The sequence below is a fragment of the Scardinius erythrophthalmus genome (genome assembly GCF_964197995.2).
Source record: "Scardinius erythrophthalmus genome assembly, chromosome: 16".
NCBI classification, from domain to species: domain Eukaryota; kingdom Metazoa; phylum Chordata; class Actinopteri; order Cypriniformes; family Leuciscidae; genus Scardinius; species Scardinius erythrophthalmus.
Window position 1 is genome coordinate 30,981,867 of NC_138236.1, and position 22,985 is coordinate 31,004,851.

The following is a 22,985-nucleotide window of genomic DNA, read 5'->3' on the forward strand; positions in this document are numbered from 1 at the left end:
CATTGCACACTACAACTAACTCCTTCAAATGTTTATTATAGAAATATCATTTTGCATTACATTGCACAAACGATCTAACGTTGTGCATTGAAGAAAAACATATAGGCTTTGACCTTTTTGCATTGCCTTGCAGAAACGATCTAACGTTGCGCATTGAAGAAAAACATATAGGCTATATGACCTTTTTGCATTGCCTTGAGAAACGATCTAACGTTGTGCATTGAAGAGTAACATAGGCCATGCACTTTTTGCATTGCATTGCACACCAGAACTAACTCCTTCAAATGTTCATTAAAGAGATAACATTTTGCATTGCATTGCACAAATCATCTAACGTTGTGCAAGTGAAGAGTAACATGGCTATGCACGTTTTGCATTGCATTGCATTGCACACTGAAACTAACTCCTTCCCATGTTCAGTAAAGAGATAACATGTTGCATTGCATTGCATTGCATTGCACTGTAGAAAACGATCTAACGTTGTGCATTGAAGAATAACATATAGGCTATGCACTTTTTGCTTTGCATTGCATTGCACAACAGAACTAATTCCTTCCCACGTTCATTAAAGAGATAACATTTTGCATTGCATTGCACAAACGATTTAACGTTGTGCATTGAAGAGTAACATAGGCTATGCTCGTTTTGCATTGCATTGCATTGCACACTGAAACTAACTCCTTCCCATGTTCAGTAAAGAGATAACATGTTGCATTGCATTGAATTGCATTGCATTGTAGAAAACGATCTAACGTTGTGCATTGAAGAATAACATATAGGCTATGCACTTTTTGCTTTGCATTGCATTGCACAACAGAACTAATTCCTTCCCACTTCATTAAAGAGATAACATTTTGCATTGCATTGCACAAACGATTTAACGTTGTACATTATATAACATTATAATTATTATATAACAATAATATTATTATTATTATTATTAAATTATAATATTATTATTATTATTATTAATATTATTATTATTATATTATTATTATTATTATATAACATATAGTCTATGCATTTTTAGCATTGCACACCAGAACTAACTCCAAATGTTTATTAAAGAGAAACATTTTGCATTGCATTGCACAAACGATCTAACGTTGTCCATTGAATAACATTTAGGGTATGCACTTTTTGCATTGCATTGCACACCAGAACTCAAAATTGTTCAAACTATATAAAGTTACAGACTCCTTCTGATGATAAATCAGCTATTCAGAGGTCCCCTTTTGACCTCCTGAACATATTTCTAATATGGCTGATTTAACATCAGAAGGAGTCTAAATTAGTTTATGGTAGACAACATCATTTTGAGAACTCTTTTGCAATGAATTATTATCAGAAGGAGACTATAACTTTATATAGTTTGAAAAATTTTGAGGACATTTTGACCAGAAATAAGTTTAAAAGGTAAGCCATAAGCCACATAGATATCCATATAGATATCCATGGCTTATGAAGCATCAGGAGTCAATGATCTATGTATAGAAATCGAGGACTCTTTGGCCAGAAATATGTTACTTTGGTCAAATATGGACATCTGTATGGCTGATCAGGAGTCGAAAGTTAACATCAGTTGACTGGATGTATAAGTAGATTAATTAATGTGCAGTAAAGGTTTTGCACTGGCTTTTGCTTTACAATGGACTCAATTAACTCATTTTGTTGGACAACGATAGAATACACGGTAGAATACCGGAACATATAGATAATGCACTTTTCGCATTGCATTGCACACCAGAACTAACTCCTTCCCATGTTCATTAAAGAGACAACATTTATGTTGTTGCATTGCATTGCACAAAAGATCTAACGTTGTCCACTGAACAATAACATATAGGCTATGCACTTCTTGGATTGCACTGCACTACAACTAATTCATGTTCATTAAAGAGATAACATGTTTGTTGCATTGCAAAAACGATCTATCGTTGTGCATTATTGAAGAAAAACATATGCACTTCTATCACTGCATTGCACACCAAAACTAACTCTTTCCCATGTTCATTAAAGAGATAACATCTGTTGTTGCATTGCATTGCACAAACGATCTAACGTGGTGCAATGAAGAATAACATACAGGCTAAATGCATGCATTGTATTGCATTGCACACCCGAACTAACTCTTTCACATGTTCATTAAAGAGATAACATTTGTTATGCAACATTGCATTGCTTTGCACAAACGATCTAACGGTGTGCACTGAAGAATAACATTTATGCACTTTTTGCATTGCATTGCACAGCAGAACTCTTCCCATGTTCATAAAGAGATAAACATTTTGCATTGCATTGCACAAAACGATCGTTTGTCTCAACGATCAATGTTGTGAATTGAAGAATAACATTTAGGGTATGCACTTTTGGCATTGCATTGCATTGCACACCAGATCTTAATCCTTCAAATGTTTATTAAAGAGATAACATAGGCCATGCACTTTTTGAATTGCATTGCACATTAGAACTAACTCCTTCAAATGTTCATTGAAGAGATAACATTTTGCATTGCATTGCGCAAACGATCTAACGTTGTGCATTGAAGAGAAACATAGACCATGCACTTTTTGCATTGCTTTGCATAGAATTGCACACCAGAACTAACTCTTTCCCATGTTCACTAAAGAGATAACATGTTGCATTGCATTGCATTGCAGAAACGATCTAATGCTGGGCAATGAATAATAACATGTATGCACTTTTTGCATTGCATTGCACACCAAAACTAACTCCTTCAAATGTTAGAAAAGTTAGTTATGGTGTGCAATGCAATGCAATGCAAAAAGTGAATAGCCAATGTTACTCTTCAATGCAAAACGTTAGATCGTTTGTACATAACATATGTTATCTCTTTAATGAACATGGGAAGGAGTTAGTTCGGGTGTGCAATGCAATACAATGCATGCATATAGCCTTATTCTTCAATGCACAACGTTATGCAATGCACAATGCAAAATGTTATCTCTTTAATAAGCATTTGAAGGTATTAGTTCTGCTCTTTAATTATGTCAACTTTGTAATTCTACAATGCACAACGTTAGATCGTTTGTGCAATGCAATGCAATGCATAATGTTATCTCTTTAATAAACATTTGAAGTAGTTAGTTCTGGAGTGCAATGCAATGCAATGCAAAAAGTGCATAGCCTATATGTTATTCTTCAGTGCACAGCGTTAGATCGTTTGTGCAAAGCAATGCAATGTTGCATAACATATGTTCTCTTTTTAATGAACATGGGAAGGAGTTAGTTCGGCTGTACATGCAACAGAATCCATGCATTTAGCTATGTCAACTATGTCATTCTTCAATGCACAACGTTAGATCGTTTGTGCAATGCAATGCAACATGTTATCTCTTTAATAAACATTTGAAGGAGTTAGTTCTTGTGTGCAATGCAATGCAAAAAATGCATAAATGTTATTCTTTAATGCACAGTGTTAGATCGTTTGTGCAAAGCAATATAATGTTGCATAACATATGTTATCGTTTGTGCAATGCAATACAACATCATTGCACCTTATTTCTTTAAAGAAAAGGGGAATGATTTAGTTCTGGTGTGCAACGCAATGCAAGAATTGCATAGCCTATATTGTTCTTCGATGCACAACGTTAGATCGTTTGTGCAGTGCAAAATGCTCCTGAACATATTTCTACATATTTCTGGCCAAAGAGTCCTCGATATTGGGCTTTCTATACATACTCATAGACTCCTTCTGATGCATCATAAGCCATATAGATGTCCATATCTGACCTTTTGAAATTATTTCTGGTCAAAGTGTCCTCAAAATCTTTCAACATATATAAAGTTATAGACTCCTTTTGATGCTAAATCAGCTATTCATGGGTCCCCTTTTGACCTCCTGAACATATTTCTGGCCAAAGAGTCCTCGATCTTGGGCTTTCTATACATACTCATAGACTCCTTCTGATGCATCATAAGCCATATAGATGTCCATATCTGACCTTTTTAACTTATTTGTGGTCAAAGTGTCCTCAAAATTTTTCAAACTATATAAAGTTATAGAATCCTTTTGATGATAAATCAGCTATTCAGAGGTTTTGACCTCCTGAACATATTTCTGGCCAAAGAGTCCTCGATCTTGGGCTTTCTATATATACTCATAGACTCCCTCTGATGCTTCAAAAGCCATGTAGATGTCCATATCTGACCTTTTGAACTTATTTCTGGTCAAAGGGTCCTCAAAAGTTTTCAAACTATATAAAGTTATAGAATTCTTTCGACGATAAATCATCTATTCAGACGTCCCCTTTTTACCTCCTGAACATATTTCTGGCCAAATCTCCTCGATCTTGGGCTTTCTATACATACTCATAGACTCCTTCTTATGCTTCATAATATCCCGTCTGAATAGATGACTCCCTCTGATGCTTCAAAAGCCATATAGATGTCCATATCTGACCTTTTGAACTTATTTCTGGTCAAAGGGTCCTCAAAAGTTTTCAAACTATACAAAGTTATAGAATTCTTTTGATGATAAATCATCTATTCAGAGATTTTGACCTCCTGAACATATTTCTGGCCAAAGAGTCCTCGATCTTGGGCTTTCTACACACACTCATAGACTCCCTGTGATGCTTCAGAAGCCATATAGATGTCCATACCTTTTGAACTTATTTGTGGTCAAAGTGTCCTCAAAATTTTTCAAACTGTATAAAGTTATAGAATCCTTTTGATGATAAATCAGCTTTTCAGAGCTTTTGACTTGCTGAACATATTTCTGGCCAAAGAGTCCTCGATCTTGGGCTTTCTATACATACTCATAGACTCATTCTGATGCATCATAAGCCATATAGATGTCCACCTCTGACCTTTTGAACACATTTGTGGTCAAAGTGTCCTCAAAAATTTTCAAACTATAAAGTTATAGAATTCTTTTGATGATAAATCAGGTATTCAGAGGTCCTCTTTTGACCTCCTGAACATATTTCTGGCCAAAGAGTCCTCGATCTTGTGCTTTCTATACATACTCATAGAGTCCTTCTGATGCTTCAAAATAAATATAGATGTCCATATCTGACCTTTTGAACTTATTTCTGGTCAAAGGGTCCTCAAAATTTTTCAAACTATTTAAAGTTATAGACTCTTTCTGATGATAAATCAGCTATTCAGAGGTCCCCTTTTGACCTACTGAACATATTTCTGGCCAAAGAATCCTAAAAGATTAATACAATACATTCAGACTGATATCTTCGGATGTTATATCCTCCTGACAAAAGTCCATATTTGACATACTTAATTTTTTTCTGGTCAAGGAGTATTCAAAACTTGGGCTTTCTATACCTTCTGATGCTTCATAAGCCAAAAATATGTCCATATCTGACCTTTTGAACTTATTTGTGGTCAAAGTGTCCTCAAAATCTTTCAAACTATATAAAGTAATAGACTCCTTTTGATGATAAATAAGCTATACAGAGGTCCCCTTTTGACCTCCTGAAGATATTTCTGTTGAGGACACTTCGACCACAAATGAGTTAAAAAGGTCAGATATGGACATCTATATGGCTTATGAAGCATCAGAAGGAGTCTATGAGTATGAATATAAAGCCCAAGATCGAGTACTCTTTGGCCAGTTAATATGTTCAGGAGGTCAAAACCTCTGAATAGCTGATCATCAAAAAAATTCTATAACTTTATATAGTTTGAAAAAATTTTAGGACACTTTGACCACAAATAAGTTGAAAAGGTCAGATATGTACATATATGGCTTATGAAGCATCAGAAGGAGTATGTATAGAAAGCCCAAGTTTCGAATACTCCTTGGCCAGAAAAAAATTCAGTATGTCAAATATGGACTTTTGTCAGGAGGATACAGAATCCGAAGATATCAGTATTAATCTTTTAGGACTTTTTGGCCAGAAATATATTCAGTAGATCAAAAGGGGACATCTGATTAGCTGATTCATCATCAGAAAGAATCTATAACTTTATGTAGTTTGAAAACTTTTGAGGACCCTTTGAAGACATCAGTCTGAAGATATCAGTATTAATCTTTTAGGACTCTTTTGCCAGAAATATGTTCAGTAGGTCAACAGGGGACCTCTGAATAGCAGATTTATCATCAGAAAGACTCTATAACTTAATATAGTTTAAAAACTTTTTAGGACCCTTTTACCAGAAATAAGTTCAAAAGGTCAGATATGGACATCTATATGGCTTTTGAAGCATCAGAGGGAGTCTATGAGTATATATAGAAAGCCCAAGATCGAGGACTCTTTGGTGAGAAATGTGTTCAGGAGGTCAAAAGGGGACCTCTGAATAGCTGATTTATCATCAAAAGAATTCTATAACTTTATATAGTTTGAAAAATTTTGAGGACACTTTGACCACAAATAAGTTCAAATGGTCATATGGACATATGAAGCATCAGATGGAGTCTATGAGTATGTATAGAAAGCCCAAGATCGAGGACTATTTGGCCAGAAATATGTTCAGGAGGTCAAAACCTCTGAATAGCTGATTTATCATAAAAAGAATTCTATAACTTTATATAGTTTGAAATATTTTGTGGACCCTTTGACCACAAATAAGTTCAAAAGGTCAGATATGGACATCTATATGGCTTATGAAGCATCAGGAGTATGTATAGAAAGCCCAAGTTTCGAATACTCCTTGGCCAGAAAAAAATTCAGTATGTCAAATATGGACTTTTTTCAGGAGGATATAACATCCGAAGATATCAGTCTGAATGTATTGTATTCATCTTTTAGGACTCTTTGGCCAGAAATATGTTCAGTAGGTCAAAAGGGGAGATGGTCCTCACTGCGGAACATGAAATCCACGGGGAGGAGTCGGATAAAATCCAACTCCTCCCACCTTGCATATACCTAAACCTACCCGTCTCCACCCCCTGATCCCTAAACCCACCCCTAAACCTACCAATCTCCACTTCTTATATAAGATCTGACTCCTCCCCCCGGATCTTGTGCACTGCATTGAGGTGCTTCTGCAAAAGGGGACCTCTGAATAGCTGATTTATCATAAAAAGAATTCTATAACTTTATATAGTTTGAAACATTTTGAGGACCCTTTGACCAGAAATAAGTTCAAAAGGTCAGATATGGACATCTATATGGCTTATGAAGCATCAGAGGGAGTCTCTGAGTATATATATAAAGCCCAAGATCGAGGACTCTTTGGCCAGAAATATGTTCACAAGGTCAAAAGGGGCCCCATGAAATACTGATTTATCATCAAAAGGAGTCTATAACTTTATATGGTTTGAAAAATTTTGAGGACACTTTGACCACAAATAAGTTCAAAAGGTCAGATATGGACATCTATATGGCTTTAGAAGCATCAGAAGGTGTATGTATAGAACGCCCAAGTTTCGAATACTCCTTGGCCAGAAAAAAATTCAGTATGTCAAATATGGTCTTTTGTCAGGAGGATATAACATCCGAAGATATCAGTCTGAATGTATTGTATTAATCTTTTAGGACTCTTTGGCCAGAAATATGTTCAGTAGGTCAAAAGGGGACCTCTGAATAGCTGATTTATCAGACAGAGTCTATAACTTTATATAGTTTAAAAACTTTTTAGGACCCTTTGACCAGAAATAAGTTCAAAAGGTCAGATATGGACATCTATATGGCTTTTAAAGCATCAGAGGGAGTATATGAGTATATATAGAAATCCCAAGATCGAGGACTCTTTGGCCAGAAATATGTTCAGTAGGTCAAAAGGGGACCTCTGAATAGCTGATTTATCATCAAAAGAATTCTATAACTTTATATAGTGTGAAATATTTTGAGGACACTTTGACCACAAATAACTTAAAAAGGTCAGATATGGACAAATGGCTTATGATGCATCAGAAGGAGTCTAGGAGTATATATAGAAAGCCCAAGATCGAGGACTCTTTGGTGAGAAATATGTTCAGGAGGTCAAAAGGGGACCTCTGAATAGCTGATTTATCATCAAAAGAATTCTATCTTTATATAGTTTGAAAAATTTTGAGGACACTTTGACCACAAATAAGTTCAAAAGGTCAGATATGGACATATATATGGCTTTTGAAGCATCAGAGGGAGTCTATGAGTATATATAGAAAGCCCAAGATCGAGGACTCTTTGGTGAGAAATATGTTCAGGAGGTCAAAAGGGGACCTCTGAATAGCTGATTTATCATCAAAAGAATTCTATAACTTTATATAGTTTGAAACATTTTGAGGACCCTTTGACCAGAAATAAGTTCAAAAGGTCAGATATGGACATCAATATGGCTTTTGAAGCATCAGAGGGAGTCTATGAGTATATATAGAAAGCCGAAGATCGAGGACTCTTTGACGAGAAATATGTTCAGGAGGTCAAAAGGGGACCTCTGAATAGCTGATTTATCATCAAAAGAATTCTATAACTTTATATAGTTTGAAAAATTTTGAGGACCCTTTGACCAGAAATAAGTTCAAAAGGTCAGATATGGACATCAATATGGCTTATGAAGCATCAGAAGGAGTATGTATAGAAAGCCCAAGTTTCGAATAATCCTTGGCCAGGAAAAAAAATCGGTATGTCAAATATGGTCTTTTGTCAGGAGGATATAACATCCGAAGATATCATTCTGAATGTATTGTATTAATCTTTTAGGACTCTTTGGCCAGAAATATGCTCAGTAGGTCAAAAGAGGACCTCTGGAATAGCTGATTTATCATCAGAAAGAGTCCATAACTTTATATAGTTTAAAAACTTTTAAGGACCCTTTGACCAGAAATAAGTTCAAAAGGTCAGATATGGACATCTATATGGCTTTTGAAGCATCAGAGGGAGTCTATGAGTATATATAGAAATCCCCAAATCGAGGACTCTTTGGCCAGAAATATGTTTAGTAGGTCAAAAGGGGACCTCTGAATAGCTGATTTATCATGAAAAGAATTCTATAACTTTATATAGTTTGAAAATTTTTGAGGACCCTTTGACCACAAATAAGTTCAAGAGGTCAGATATGGACATCTGTATGGATTTTGAAGCATCAGAAGGAGTCTATGAGGAGTCTATGAGTCTATGAGGAGTCTATAGTTTATAGACAACCTAATATCGAGGACTCTTTGGCCAGAAATAGGTTCAGGAGGTCAAAAGGGGACCTCTGAATAGCTTACTTATCATCAAAAGAATTCTATAACTTTAAATAGTTTGAAAAATTTTGAGGACCATTTGACCATTAATAAGTTCAAATGGTCAGATATGGACATCTATATGGATTTTGAAGCATCAGTGGGAGTCTATGAGTATATATAGAAAGCCCACGATCGAGGACTCTTTGGCCAGAAATATGTTCAGGAGGTCAAAAGGGGCCCTATGAAATACTGATTTATCATCAAAAAGAGTCTATAACTTTATATAGTTTGAAAGATTTCTAGGACACTTTGACCACAAATAAGTTCAAAAGGTCAGATATGGACATCTATATGGTTTTTGAAGCATCAGAGGGAGTCTATGAGTATATATAGAAAGCCCAAGATCGAGGACTCTTTGGTGAGAAATATGTTCAGGAGGTCAAAAGGGGACCTCTGAATAGCTGATTTATCATCAAAAGAATTCTATAACTTTATACAGTTTGAAAATTTTTGAGGAAACTTTGACCACAAATAAGTTCAAAAGGTCAGATATGGAAATCTATATGGCTTTTGAAGCATCAGAAGGAGTCTATGAGTATATATAGAAAGCCCAAGATCGAGGACTCTTTGGCCAGAAATATGTTCAGGAGGTCAAAAGGGGACCTCTGAATAGCTGATTTATTATCAAAAGAATTCTATCTTTATATTGTTTGAAAAATTTTGAGGACACTTTGACCACAAATAAGTTCAAAAGGTCAGATATGGACATATATATGGCTTTTGAAGCATCAGAGGGAGTCTATGAGTATATATAGAAAGCCCAAGATCGAGGACTCTTTGGTGAGAAATATGTTCAGGAGGTCAAAAGGGGACCTCTGAATAGCTGATTTATCATCAAAAGAATTCTATAACTTTATACAGTTTGAAAATTTTTGAGGAAACTTTGACCACAAATAAGTTCAAAAGGTCAGATATGGAAATCTATATGGCTTTTGAAGCATCAGAAGGAGTCTATGAGTATATATAGAAAGCCCAAGATCGAGGACTCTTTGGCCAGAAATATGTTCAGGAGGTCAAAAGGGGACCTCTAAATAGGTGATTTATTATCAAAAGAATTCTATCTTTATATAGTTTGAAAAATTTTGAGGACACTTTGACCACAAATAAGTTCAAAAGGTCAGATATGGACATATATATGGCTTTTGAAGCATCAGAGGGAGTCTATGAGTATATATAGAAAGCCCAAGATCGAGGACTCTTTGGTGATAAATATGTTCAGGAGGTCAAAAGGGGACCTCTGAATAGCTGATTTATCAACAAAAGAATTCTATAACTTTATATAGTTTGAAAAATTTTGAGGACCCTTTGACCAGAAATAAGTTCAAAAGGTCAGATATGGACATCAATATGGCTTATGAAGCATCAGAAGGAGTATGTATAGGAAGCCCAAGTTTCGAATAATCCTTGGCCAGGAAAAAAAATCAGTATGTCAAATATGGTCTTTTGTCAGGAGGATATAACATCCGAAGATATCATTCTGAATGTATTGTATTAATCTTTTAGGACTCTTTGGCCAGAAATATGCTCAGTAGGTCAAAAGAGGACCTCTGGAATAGCTGATTTATCATCAGAAAGAGTCCATAACTTTATATAGTTTAAAAACTTTTAAGGACCCTTTGACCAGAAATAAGTTCAAAAGGTCAGATATGGACATCTATATGGCTTTTGAAGCATCGGAGGGAGTCTATGAGTATATATAGAAATCCCCAAATCGAGGACTCTTTGGCCAGAAATATGTTTAGTAGGTCAAAAGGGGACCTCTGAATAGCTGATTTATCATGAAAAGAATTCTATAACTTTAAATAGTTTGAAAAATGTTGAGGACCATTTGACCATTAATAAGTTCAAAAGGTCAGATATGGACATCTATATGGATTTTGAAGCATCAGTGGGAGTCTATGAGTATATATAGAAAGCCCAAGATTGAGGACTCTTTGGCCAGAAATATGTTCAGGAGGTCAAAAGGGGCCCTATGAAATACTGATTTATCATCAAAAGGAGTCTATAACTTTATATAGTTTGAAAGATTTCTAGGACACTTTGACCACAAATAAGTTCAAAAGGTCAGATATGGACATCTATATGGCTTTTGAAGCATCAGAAGGAGTCTATGAGTATGTATAGAAAGCCTAATATCGAGGACTCTTTGGTCAGAAATAGGTTCAGGAGGTCAAAAGGGGACCTCTGAATAGCAGATTTATCATAAAAAGAATTCTATAACTTCATATAGTTTGAAAACTTTTTAGGACCCTTTGACAAGAAATAAGTTCAAAAGGTCAGATATGGACATATATATGGCTTTTGAAGCATCAGAGGGAGTCTATGAGTATATATAGAAAGCCCAAGATCGAGGACTCTTTGGTGAGAAATATGTTCAGGAGGTCAAAAGGGGACCTCTGAATAGCTGATTTATCATCAAAAGGAGTCTATAACTTTACATAGTTTGAAAGATTTCTAGGACACTTTGAGCACAAATAAGTTCAAAAGGTCAGATATGGACATCTATATGGCTTTTGAAGCATCAGAAGGAGTCTATGAGTATGTATAGAAAGCCCAAGATCGAGGACACTTTGACCAGAAATTAATTCAAAAGGTCAGAGATGGACATCTATATGGCTTTTGAAGCATCAGAAGGAGTCTAGGAGTATATATAGAAAGCCCAAGATCGAGGACTCTTTGGTGAGAAATATGTTCAGGAGGTCAAAAGGGGACCTCTGAATAGCTGATTTATCATCAAAAGAATTCTATCTTTATATAGTTTGAAAAATTTTGAGGACACTTTGACCACAAATAAGTTCAAAAGGTCAGATATGGACATATATATGGCTTTTGAAGCATCAGAGGGAGTCTATGAGTATATACAGAAAGCCCAAGATCGAGGACTCTTTGGTGAGAAATATGTTCAGGAGGTCAAAAGGGGACCTCTGAATAGCTGATTTATCATCAAAAGAATTCTATAACTTTATATAGTTTGAAACATTTTGAGGACCCTTTGACCAGAAATAAGTTCAAAAGGTCAGATATGGACATCTATTCTTGCATTGCATTGAACACCAGAACTAAATCATTCCCATTTTCTTCAAAGAAATAAGGTGCAATGATGTTGTATTGCATTGCACAAACGTTAACATATGTTATGCAACAGTATATTGCTTTGCACAAACGATCTAACACTGTGCACTAAAGAATAACATTTATGCATTTATGCATTGCATTGCACACCAGAACTAACTCCTTCAAATGTTAAAGATTAAATATTAAAGAGATAACATTTTGCACGATCTAACGTTGTGCATTGAAGAATAACATATAGGCTAAAAATGCATGCACTGTATTGCATTGCACACCCGAACTAACTCCGTCCCATGTTCATTAAAGAGATAACATATGTCATGCAACATTTCATTGTTTTGCACAAACGATCTAACGTTGTGCATTGAAGAGTAACATAGGCTATTCACTTTTTGCTTTGCATTGCATTGCAAACCAGAACTAGCTCCTTCCCATGTTCATTAAAGGGATAACATGTTGCATTGCATTGCACAAACGATCTAACGCTGTGCACTGAAGAATAACATAGGCTATGTACTGCATTGCATTGCACTCCAGAACTAACTACTTCCCATGTTTATTAAAGAGATAACATTTTGCATTGCATTGCACAAACGATCTAACGTTGTGCATTGAAGAATGACATAGTTGACATAGCTAAATGCATGGATTGTGTTGCATGTACAGCCGAACTAACTCCTTCCCATGTTCATTAAAAAGATAACATATGTTATGCAACATTGCTGTGCACAAACGATTTAACGCTGTGCACTGAATAACATTTATGCACTTTTTGCATTACATTGCATTGCACACCAGAACTAACACCTTCAAATGCTTATTAAAGAGATAACATTTTGCATTGTGCATTGCATAACGTTGTGCATTGAAGAATAACATATAGGCTATATGCATGCATTGTATTGCATTGCACACCCGAACTAACTCCTTCCCATGTTCATTAAAGAGAAAACATATGTTATGCACAAACGATCTAACGTTTTGCATTGAAGAGTAACATTGGCTATTCACTTTTTGCATTGCATTGCACACCATAACTAACTTTTCTAACATTTGAAGGAGTTAGTTCTGGTGTGCAATGCAATGCAATACAAAAAGTGCATAAATGTTATTATTCAGTGCACAACATTAGATCGTTTCTGCAATGCAATGCAATGCAACATGTTATCTCTTTAGTGAACATGGGAAAGAGTTAGTTCTGGTGTGCAATTCAATGCAATGCAAAAAGTGCATGGTTTATGTTTCTCTTCAATGCACAACGTTAGATCGTTTGCGCAATGCAATGCAAAATGTTATCTCTTCAATGAACATTTGAAGGAGTTAGTTCTAATGTGCAATGCAATTCAAAAAGTGCATGGCCTATGTTATCTCTTTAATAAACATTTGAAGGATTAAGATCTGGTGTGCAATGCAATGCAATGCCAAAAGTGCATACCCTAAATGTTATTCTTCAGTGCTCAACGTTAGATCGTTTCTGTAATGCAATTCAATGCAATGCAACATGTTATCTCTTTACTGAACATGGGAAGAGGTTTTTTCTGCTGTGCAATGCAATGCAAAAGGTGCATAAATGTTATTCTTCAGTGCACATCGTTAGATCGTTTGTGCAAAGCAACGCAATGTTGCATAACATATGTTATCTCTTTACAGAACATGGGAAGGAGTTAGTTCGGGTGTGCAATGCAATACAATGCATGCATTTAGCCTGTATGTTATTCTTCAATGCACAACATTGATCGTTGAGACAAACGATCGTTTGTGCAATGCAATGCAACATATTATCTCTTTAATGAACATGGGAAGGAATTAGTTCTGCTGTGCAATGCGATGCATAAAGTGCATAAATGTTATTCTTCAGTGCACATCGTTAGAACGTTTGTGCAAAGCAATGCAATGTTGCATAACATGTTATCTATTTAATGAACATGTGAAGGAGTTAGTTCGGGTGTGCAATGCAATACAATGCATGCATTTAGCCTGTATGTTATTCTTCAATGCACAACGTTAGATCGTTTGTGCAATGCAATGCAACATATTATCTCTTTAATGAACATGGGAGGAATTAGTTCTGTTGTGCAATGCAATGCAAAGCAAAAAGTGCATAGCCTATATGTTATTCTTCAATGCACAATACGTTAGATCGTTTTCTACAATGCAATGCAATTCAATGCAATGCAACATGTAATCTCTTTACTGAACATGGGAAGGAGTTAGTCTCAGTGTGCAATGCAATGCAAAACGTGCATAGCCTTTGTTACTCTTCAATGCACAACGTTAGATCGTTTGTGCAATGCAATGCAAAATGTTATCTCTTTAATGAACATTTGAAGGAGTTAGTTCTGGTGTGCAATGCAATGCAAAAAGTGCATGGCCTATGTTACTCTTTAATGCACAACGTTAGATCGTTTGTGCAATGCAAGGCAAAATGTTATCTCTTTAATAACCATTTGGAGTTAGTTCTGGTGTGCAATGCTAAAAATGCATAGACTATATGTTATTCTTCAATGTACAACGTTAAATCGTTTGTGCAATGCAATGCAACAAATCTCTTTAATGAACATGGGAAGGAATTAGTTCTGTTGTGCAAATGCAATGTAAAGCAAAAAGTGCATAGCCTATATGTTATTCTTCAGTGCACAACGTTAGATCGTTTTCTGCAATGCAATGCAATTCAATGCAATGCAACATGTTATCTCTTTACTGAACATGGGAAGGAGTTAGTTTCAGTGTGCAATGCAATGCAATGCAAAACGTGCATAGCCTATGTTACTCTTCAATGCACAATGTTTGATCGTTTGTGCAATGCAATGCAAAATGTTATCTCTTTAATGGACATTTGAAGGAGTTAGTTCTGGTGTGCAATGCAATGCAAAAAGTGCATGGCCTATATTACTCTTCAATGCACAACGTTAGATCGTTTCTGCAAGGCAATGCAAAATGATATCTCTTTAATAACCATTTGGAGTTAGTTCTGGTGTGCAATGCAATGCAAAGCAAAAAGTGCATAGCCTATATGTTATTCTTCAATGCACAACGTTAGATCGTTTTCTACAATACAATGCAATTCAATGCAATGCAACATGTTATCTCTTTACTGAACATGGGAAGGAGTTAGTTTCAGTGTGCAATGCAATGCAATGCAAAACGTGCATAGCCTATGTTACTCTTCAATGCACAACGTTAGATCTTTTGTGCAATGCAATGCAAAATGTTATCTCTTTAATGAACATTTAAAGGAGTTAGTTCTGGTGTGCAATGCAATGCAAAAAGTGCATGGCCTATGTTACTCTTCAATGCACAACGTTAGATCGTTTGTGCAATGTAATGCAATATGATATTTCGTTAATAAACATTTTAAGGAGTTAGTTCTAGTGTGCAATGTAATGCAGTGCAAAAAGTGCATAACCTAAATGTTATTCTTCATTGCACAACGTTAGATCATTTGTGCAATGCAATGCAACTTTGTTATCCCTTTAATGAACATGTGAAGGAGTTAGTTCGGGTGTGCAATGCAAAAAGTGCATACCCTAAATTCTATTCTCCAGTGCACAACGTTAGATCGTTTCTACAATGCAATGCAATTCGATGCAATGCAACATGTTATCTCTTTACTGAACATGGGAAGGAGTTAGTTTCAGTGTGCAATGCAATGCAAAAAGTGCATATCTATATGTTCCGGTATTCTACCGTGCATTCTATCGTTGTCCAAAGGAATGAGTTAATTGTGTCCATTGTAAAGCAAAAGCCAGTGCAATGATTTTCCTTTACTGCACATTAATTAATCTACTTATACATTCAGTCAACTGATGTTAACTTTCTATACATACTCTTCGACTCCTGATCAGCCAATACAGAAGTCCATATTTGAAAGTACCAAAGTAACATATTTCTGGCCAAAGAGTCATCGATTTCTATACCATACATCATTGACTCCTGATGCTTCATAAGCCATGGATATCCATATGGATATCTATATGGCTTATGGCTTACCTTTTAAACTTATTTCTGGTCAAAGTGTCCTCAAAATTTTTCAAACTATATAAAGTTATAGTCTCCTTCTGATAATAAATCATTGACAAAAGAGTTCTCAAAATGATGTTGTCTACCATAAACGAATATAGACTCCTTCTGATGTTAAACCAGCCATACAGAAGTCCATATTTGACCTTCTGGCCAGAGACCTTGAACATTTACCTTACTATACATATTTCTCAAACTATACAGACTTCTCATGATGTTATATCAGCCAGACTGTAGACTGTATTTTTGGCTAAAGAATCCTCAAAATGATTTTTACTATTATGAACGTATCAACTCCTTCTGATGTTAAATCAGCCTTACAGAAGTCCATAAGAAGACCTCCTGAAAATATTTCTGGCCAAAGAGTCGATCTTGGGCTTTCTATAAATAGTCATAGAATACTTTTGAAACTTCATAAACAATATAGGTCCATAGCTGACCTATTGAACTTATTTCTGGTCAAAGTGTCCTCAAAATTTTTCAAACTATATAAAGTTATAGAATCCTTTTAATGATAAATCAGCTATTCAGAGGTTTTGACCTCCTGAACATATTTTTCTGGCCAAAGAGTCCTCGACCTTGGGCTTTCTATACATACTCATAGACTCCTTCTGATGCTTCATAAGCCATATAGATGTCCATATCTGACCTTTTGAACTTATTTGTGGTCAAAATGTCCTCCAAATTTTTCAAACTATGTAAAGTTATAGAATTCTTTTGATGATAAATCAGCTATTCAGAGGTCCCCTGTTGAGCTACGGGACATATTTCTGGCCAAAGAGTCCTAAAACATTAATACTGATATCTTCAGACTGATATCTTCGGATTCTATATCCTCTTGACGAAAGTCCATATTTGACATACTGAATTTTTTTCTGGCCAAGGAGTATTCGAAACTTGGGCTTTCTATACATACTACTTCTGATGCTTTAAAAGCCATATAGATGTCTATATCTGACCTTTTGAACTTATTTGTGGTCAAAGTTTCCTCAAAATTTTTCAAACTATATAAAGTTATAGACTCCTTTTGATGGATGATAAATCAGCTATTCATGGGTCCCCTTTTGACCTCCTGAACATATTTCTGGCCAAAGAGTCCTCGATCTTGTGGTTTCTATATATACTCATAGACTCCCTCTTATGCTTCAAAAGCCATATAGATGTCCATATCTGACCTTTTGAACTTATTTTTGGTCAAAGAGTCCTCAAAAGTTTTCAAACTATATAAAGTTATAGAATTCTTTCGATGATAAATCATCTATTCAGACGTCCGCTTTTGACCTCCTGAACATATTTCTGGCCAAAGAGTCCTCTATCTTGGGCTTTCTACACATACTCATAGACTCCTTCTGATGCTTCATAAGCCATATAGATGTCCATATCTGACCTTTTGAACTTATTTGTGGTCAAAGTGTCTTCAAAATTTTTGAAAGCATATAAAGTTATAGAATCATTTTGATGATAAATCAGCTATTCAGAGGTTTTGACCTCCATAACAAATTTCTGGCCAAAGAGTCCTCGATCTTGGACTTTCTATACATACTCATAGATTTCTTCTAATGCTTAAATGTCCATATCTGACCTTTTGAACTTATTTGTGGTCAAAGTGTCTTCAAAATTTTTCAAACTTTATAAAGTTATAGAATCCTTTTGATGATAAATCAGCTATTCAGAGGTTTTGACCTGCTGAACATATTTCTAGCCAAAGAGTCCTCAATCTTGGGCTTTCTATACATACTCATAGACTCCTTCCGATGCATCATAAGCCATATAGATGTCCATCTCTGACCTTTTGAACTCATTTGTGGTCAAAGTGTCCTCAAAATTTTTCAAACTATATAAAGTTATAGAATTCTTTTGATGATAAATCATTTATTCAGAGGTCCTCTTTTGACCTCCTGAACATATTTCTGGCCAAAGAGTCCTCGACCTTGGGCTTTCTATACATACTCATAGACTCCTTCTGATGCTTCATAAGCCATATAGATGTCCATATCTGACCTTTTGAACTTATTTGTGGTCAAAGTGTCCACAAGATTTTTCAAACTATATAAAGTTATAGAATTCTTTTGATGATAAATCAGCTATTCAGAGGTCCCCTGATGAACTACGGAACATATTTCTGGCCAAAGAGTCCTAAAAGATTAATACTGATATCTTCAGACTGATATCTTAGGATTCTATATCCTCCTGACAAAAGTCCATATTTGACATACTGAATTTTTTTCTGGCCAAAGAGTATTCGAAACTTGGGCTTTCTAATACATACTACTTCTGATGCTGCATAAGCCATATAGATGTCCATATCTGACGTTTTGAACTTATTTGTGGTCAAAAGGTCCTCAAAATTTATCAAACTATATAAAGTTATAGAATTCTTTTGATGATAAATCAGCTATTCAGAGGTCCCCTTTTGACCTCTTGAACATATTTCTGGCCAAAGAGTCCTTGATCATGGGCTTTCTATACATACTCATAGACTCCTTCTGATGCTTCATAAGCCATATAGATGTCCATATCTGACCTTTTGAACTTATTTGTGGTCAAAGTGTCCTCAAAATTTTTCAAACTATATAAAGTTATAGAATCCTTTTGATGATAAATCAGCTATTCGGAGGTTTTGACCTCCTGAACATATTTCTGGCCAAAGAGTCCTCGATCTTGGGCTTTCTATACATACTCATAGATTCCTTCTGATGCTTCATAAGCCATATAGATGTCCATATCTGACCTTTTGAACTTATTTGTGGTCAAAGTGTCCTAAAAATTTTTCAACCTATATAAAGTTATAGAATCCTTTTTATGATAAATCAGCTAATCAGAGGTTTTGACCTCCTGAACATATTTCTGGCCAAAGAGTCCTCGACCTTGGGCTTTCTATACATACTCATAGACTCCTTCTGATGCTTCATAAGCCATATAGATGTCCATATCTGACCTTTTGAACTAATTTGTGGTAATAAGTTCAAAAGGTCAGATATGGACATCTATATAGCTTTTGAAGCATCAGAGGGAGTCTATGAGTATATATAGAAATCCCCAAATCGAGGACTCTTTGGCCAGAAATATGTTTAGTAGGTCAAAAGGGGACCTCTGAATAGCTGATTAATCATGAAAAGAATTCTATAACTTTATATAGTTTGAAAAATTTTGAGGACCCTTTGACCACAAATAAGTTCAAGAGGTCAGATATGGACATCTGTATGGATTTTGAAGCATCAGAAGGAGTCTATGAGGAGTCTATGAGTCTATGAGGAGTCTATAGTTTATAGAAAGCCTAATATCGAGGACTCTTTGGCCAGAAATAGGTTCAGGAGGTCAAAAGGGGACCTCTGAATAGCTTATTTATCATCAAAAGAATTCTATAACTTTAAATAGTTTGAAAAATTTTGAGGACCATTTGACCATTAATAAGTTCAAAAGGTCAGATATAGACATCTATATGGATTTTGAAGAATCAGAGGGAGTCTATGAGTATATATAGAAAGCCCAAGATCGAGGACTCTTTGGCCAGAAATATGTTCAGGAGGTCAAAATGGGCCCTATGAAATACTGATTTATCATCAAAAGGAGTCTATAACTTTATATAGTTTGAAAGATTTCTAGGACACTTTGACCACAAATAAGTCCAAAAGGTCAGATATGGACATCTATATGGCTTTTGAAGCATCAGAAATAGTCTATGAGTATGTATAGAAAGCCTAATATCGAGGACTCTTTGGCCAGAAATAGGTTCAGGAGGTCAAAAGGGGACCTCTGAATAGCTGATTTATCATAAAAAGAATTCTATAACTTCATATAGTTTGAAAACTTTTTAGGACCCTTTGACCAGAAATAAGTTCAAAAGGTCAGATATGGACATATATATGGCTTTTGAAGCATCAGAGGGAGTCTATGAGTATATATAGAAAGGCCAAGATCGAGGACTCTTTGGTGAGAAATATGTTCAGGAGGTCAAAAGGGGACCTCTGAATAGCTGATTTATCATCAAAAGAATTCTATAACTTTATACAGTTTGAAAATTTTTGAGGACACTTTGACCACAAATAAGTTCAAAAGGTCAGATATGGACATCTATATGGCTTATGATGCATCAGAAGGAGTCTATGAGTATGTATAGAAAGCCCAAGATCGAGGACTCTTTGGCCAGAAATATGTTCAGTAGGTCAAAAGGGGACCTCTGAATAGCTGATTTATCATCAGAAAGAGTCTATAACTTTATATAGTTTAAAAACTTTTTAGGACCATTTGACCAGAAATAAGTTCAAAAGGTCAGATATGGACATCTATATGTCTTTTGAAGCATCAGAGGTAGTCTATAAGTATATATAGAAAGCCCAAGATCGAGGACTCTTTGGCCAGAAATATGTTCAGGAGGTCAAAAGGGGACGTCTGAATAGATGATTTATCATCAAAAGAATTCTATAACTTTATATAGTTTGAAAACTTTTGAGGACCCTTTGACCAGAAATAAGTTCAAAAGGTCAGATATGGACATCTATATGGCTTTTGAAGCATCAGAGGGAGTCTATGAGTATGTATAGAAAGCCCAAGACCGAGGACTCTTTGGCCAGAAATATGTTCAGGAGGTCAAAAGGGGACCTCTGAATAGCTGATATATCATCAAAAGAATTCTATAACTTTATATAGTTTGAAAACTTTTGAGGACACATTGACCACAAATAAGTTCAAAAGGTCAGATATGGACATCTATATGGCTTTTGAAGCATCAGAAGGAGTCTATGAGTATGTATAGAAAGCCTAATATCGAGGACTCTTTGGCCAGAAATAGGTTCAGGAGGTCAAAAGGGGACCTCTGAATAGCTGATTTATCATAAAAAGAATTCTATAACTTCATATAGTTTGAAAACTTTTTAGGACCCTTTGACCAGAAATAAGTTCAAAAGGTCAGATATGGACATATATATGGCTTTTGAAGCATCAGAGGGAGTCTATGAGTATATATAGAAAGCCCAAGATCGAGGACTCTTTGGTGAGAAATATGTTCAGGAGGTCAAAAGGGGACCTCTGAATAGCTGATTTATCATCAAAAGAATTCTATAACTTTATACAGTTTGAAAATTTTTGAGGACACTTTGACCACAAATAAGTTCAAAAGGTCAGATATGGACATCTATATGGCTTATGATGCATCAGAAGGAGTCTATGAGTATGTATAGAAAGCCCAAGATCGAGGACTCTTTGGCCAGAAATATGTTCAGTAGGTCAAAAGGGGACCTCTGAATAGCTGATTTATCATCAGAAAGAGTCTATAACTTTATATAGTTTAAAAACTTTTTAGGACCATTTGACCAGAAATAAGTTCAAAAGGTCAGATATGGACATCTATATGTCTTTTGAAGCATCAGAGGTAGTCTATAAGTATATATAGAAAGCCCAAGATCGAGGACTCTTTGGCCAGAAATATGTTCAGGAGGTCAAAAGGGGACGTCTGAATAGATGATTTATCATCAAAAGAATTCTATAACTTTATATAGTTTGAAAACTTTTGAGGACCCTTTGACCAGAAATAAGTTCAAAAGGTCAGATATGGACATCTATATGGCTTTTGAAGCATCAGAGGGAGTCTATGAGTATGTATAGAAAGCCCAAGACCGAGGACTCTTTGGCCAGAAATATGTTCAGGAGGTCAAAAGGGGACCTCTGAATAGCTGATATATCATCAAAAGAATTCTATAACTTTATATAGTTTGAAAACTTTTGAGGACACATTGACCACAAATAAGTTCAAAAGGTCAGATATGGACATCTATATGGCTTTTGAAGCATCAGAAGGAGTCTATGAGTATGTATAGAAAGCCTAATATCGAGGACTCTTTGGCCAGAAATAGGTTCAGGAGGTCAAAAGGGGACCTCTGAATAGCTGATTTATCATAAAAAGAATTCTATAACTTCATATAGTTTGAAAACTTTTTAGGACCCTTTGACCAGAAATAAGTTCAAAAGGTCAGATATGGACATATATATGGCTTTTGAAGCATCAGAGGGAGTCTATGAGTATATATAGAAAGCCCAAGATCGAGGACTCTTTGGTGAGAAATATGTTCAGGAGGTCAAAAGGGGACCTCTGAATAGCTGATTTATCATCAAAAGAATTCTATAACTTTATACAGTTTGAAAATTTTTGAGGACACTTTGACCACAAATAAGTTCAAAAGGTCAGATATGGACATCTATATGGCTTATGATGCATCAGAAGGAGTCTATGAGTATGTATAGAAAGCCCAAGATCGAGGACTCTTTGGCCAGAAATATGTTCAGTAGGTCAAAAGGGGACCTCTGAATAGCTGATTTATCATCAGAAAGAGTCTATAACTTTATATAGTTTAAAAACTTTTTAGGACCATTTGACCAGAAATAAGTTCAAAAGGTCAGATATGGACATCTATATGTCTTTTGAAGCATCAGAGGTAGTCTATAAGTATATATAGAAAGCCCAAGATCGAGGACTCTTTGGCCAGAAATATGTTCAGGAGGTCAAAAGGGGACGTCTGAATAGATGATTTATCATCAAAAGAATTCTATAACTTTATATAGTTTGAAAACTTTTGAGGACCCTTTGACCAGAAATAAGTTCAAAAGGTCAGATATGGACATCTATATGGCTTATGAAGCATCAGAAGGAGTATGATTAGAAAGCCCAAGTTTCGGATACTCCTTGGCCAGAAAAAAATAACTTTATATAGTTTGAAAACTTTTGAGGACCCTTTGAAGATATCAGTCTGAAGATATCACT